The following is a 3,040-nucleotide window of genomic DNA, read 5'->3' on the forward strand; positions in this document are numbered from 1 at the left end:
AGAAAAAAAATTAGTCCGGGCCCGGCCCCAATCTGCGGATGTGGAAGAAAACAAGGGAGAGTGTGTGCGAACAAAGCTGGCCACAGTCACAGAATCAGAATGGCTACTTCCTGGGGGGAGGGCGGCCGGTTCATGTGGAAAACGATCCGGACGGGAATGATCTGATTCATAAGGTTAAGCTCCAGTGTAAGTCACCAGCGGTTTTTTGTGGGGCAGTGGTTACCAGTTCGCTTTACACGCGAACGGCCCTGCTTTCGACGCTGGGCGGACAATTTATGTCGCAATTGCTGTTTACATTCTATATTAATGACTTAGATGAGGGGACCGAGTGCAACGTATCTAAGTTTGCTGAGTGGGAAAGTAAACCGTGAGAAGGACGAAAAGGGAGGTGGACAGGTTAAGTGATTGGGTAAGAAAGCGGCAGTTGGAGTATAAGGTGGGAAAATGTGAAATTGTCCACTTTGGTAGGAAGAATAGAAAACAGAATATTTTTTAAAAGGTGAGAGTCCAATAAAGGTATTCAGAGGGAGTTGGGTGTACTTGTAAACAAATCACAGAAAGTTAACATGCAGGTACAGCAAGCAATAAGGAAGAAAAATGGTATGTTGGCCTTTATTGCAAGGAGGTTGGAGTACAAGAGTCAGGAAGTCTTGCTGCAATTAAATAGAGCTTTGGTGAGAACACACCTGGAGTACTTTGATGTAGTGTACATGGATTTTAGCAAGGCATTTGACAAGGTCTCACATGGCAGACTGGTCATAAAAGATGTGATTGCACTAGAGAGGTTACAGTGGAGATTTACGAGGAGGTTGCCAGGGCTGGAGAATATCGCTGTGAGGAAAGATTGGATAGGCTGTGGTTGTTTTCTTTGGAACAGAGGAGGCTGAGGGGTGATTAATTCGGTGTACAAAACTATGAGGGACCAAGATAGAGTGGACAGGAAGGACCTATTTACCTTAGCAGAGAGTTCAATCACCAGGGGGCATAGATTTAAAGTGATTGGTAGAAGGATTAGAGGGGAGCTGAGGAGCAATTTTTTTCACCCAGAGAGTGGCGAGGGTCTGGAACTCACTGCCTGAAAGGCTGGTGGAGGCAGAATCCCTCGTTACATTTACAAATAATTGGTTGTGCACCTGAATTGCCGGAACCAACAAGTCCACGGACCAAGTGCTGGAAAGTGGGATTAGGCTGGGTGGCTCATTTTCGGCCGGCGCGGAGGCGATGGGCCGAATGGCCTCCTTCTGTGCCGTAAATTTGCAATGATTGTACAAAATTGGCACTTGTTTTTTGAAAGAGCAAATTCCCTGAGCCGGAATCGAACCCGGATCGCGGCGGTGAGAGCCTCCACCAGGGAAGGCATGCAAGATGTCGAAAATTCTGGGAGGGTTTGTATTAGGTGCAAATAATATTTCTGGTTTCGTGTCTCTGTTAGTTGCAAATGCATTTACATGTATCTGTATTATGTATTTATTCATTGGGATGTATATATTGTAAAGCTACTTTTGGCGCTGATAAGAGTCTGTATAATTCCGCAATTAATGCTACATTTGCGTTTTCACAACAACAAGTCTGACTCACTGGTTCCCCAGTTTCAGGGAGGGAAGCGTCTGATGCCCTCTTTTATTTAATGTTACAAACAGAAGACAAACACTCGTATTCGTTCAGAATCAACCTGCAGGTGGACACACACACACCGATAAACACAGCCAAAGATATCGACGTTATGTTGGGATTGCTGCACATGGACACCCAGGGACGAGTTCACTGTAATGACATACAAGAGTGGTTTGGTATTTTAGGCTCAGCTAACTCAGTCGGTTGAGCATGAGACTCTTAATCTCAGATTCGTGGGTTCGAGCCCCATGTTGAGCGAATTCTGTTTTAAACTTTTTATGTTGCTTTCAGAGATGAACCCCACCTCTGACTTCCACCACCCCCGTGCAGTGTCGCCGCGCCCGGGCTGATTTCTCTCTGTCTCACTGGGGACCGCTGAGTCTGCTGTGCGGTGATCACCAACTCATCCAGTTTGTAAATTTAAACCGGAACAGGTGCCTCGCAAAGGGCAAGAGAAGTCGGGAAGGCTGCAACCTCTGACAAAATCTCATTCCCATCAGAGAGGTTTGTGAATCTGCACCCCCAACACTTTCTGCACCTTTTCAAAGACTTGACATTCACTGTGCAGGAAGCGGCACCGGGAGTCTCTTACACTCACAGTGATACGAAGGGCCGTTTTCACTCGTAAACCAGCTACTGTGATATTGTGATATTGTCCTGGACTCCCTCACCAGCTTGTCTATCTACCTCTCAAAATCCTAAAAAGCCTTCTATATTCCAGGGAATACAAGTATGGAACCGTTCCTCATAATTTAACCCTTCGATCCCTGCTAACATTCTGGTAAATCTGGGCTGCGGTCCTTCCAAGGCCAATATGCCCTTTGAGAGTAAAAGGGAATAAAACTTGAAATGAGCGTCACTGAGGATCAGTTTTCTCTCACTCAAAGTTATCTGTTTCGTGAAGTAAAAGATGCAGCGTTTCAAAAATAAGGGAGCAGCCACTTTCGCCCTATTGGGCAGGAGAAAAAATCTCCTCCTTGGATGTTTATGGAGAGCAAGTTCCAAAATAATGTTTCCGCTCGGGAACCTTTCGCGTGTAAAGCAAACGTGATAACCGCAACACGACGGAAACCGCTGCTATCTTGTTAAAAACAATGGGGAACTGACTTAGTCTCCTGTCTCTGATTTTGAATGTGTTGCTTCTCCGTTCACCAACATTTAATATGTTACAACACAGAAGGAGATCATTCGGCCCATCGTGCCTGTGCTCGCTCTTTGAAAGTGCTATCGAAGTAGTCTCACCACCCATAAGCTCTTTCCTGATAAGCCATGCAATTTTTTCTCCTTCAAGTATTTATCCAATCCCCTTTTGAAAGTTACTGTTGAATCTGTTTCCACCGCCCTTTCAGGCAGCGCATTCCGGATCAAAACAACTCGCTGCGTAAATTATGTTCCCTCATGTCCCCTCTGTCTCTTTTGCTAATTA

At 45.6% G+C, this 3,040-nt stretch overlaps 1 non-coding gene across 1 annotated transcript; it reads left to right on the forward strand.

Moving 5' to 3' along the window:
- The first annotated feature begins 1,799 nt into the window (after nt 1–1,799).
- trnak-cuu (transfer RNA lysine (anticodon CUU)) lies at nt 1,800–1,872 on the forward strand. The gene has a single exon. It is a non-coding gene; the product is annotated as a tRNA-Lys (tRNA).
- The last annotated feature ends 1,168 nt before the right edge of the window (nt 1,873–3,040 follow it).

Source organism: Heptranchias perlo, unplaced genomic scaffold, assembly GCF_035084215.1.
Source record: "Heptranchias perlo isolate sHepPer1 unplaced genomic scaffold, sHepPer1.hap1 HAP1_SCAFFOLD_137, whole genome shotgun sequence".
NCBI classification, from domain to species: Eukaryota; Metazoa; Chordata; class Chondrichthyes; order Hexanchiformes; family Hexanchidae; genus Heptranchias; species Heptranchias perlo.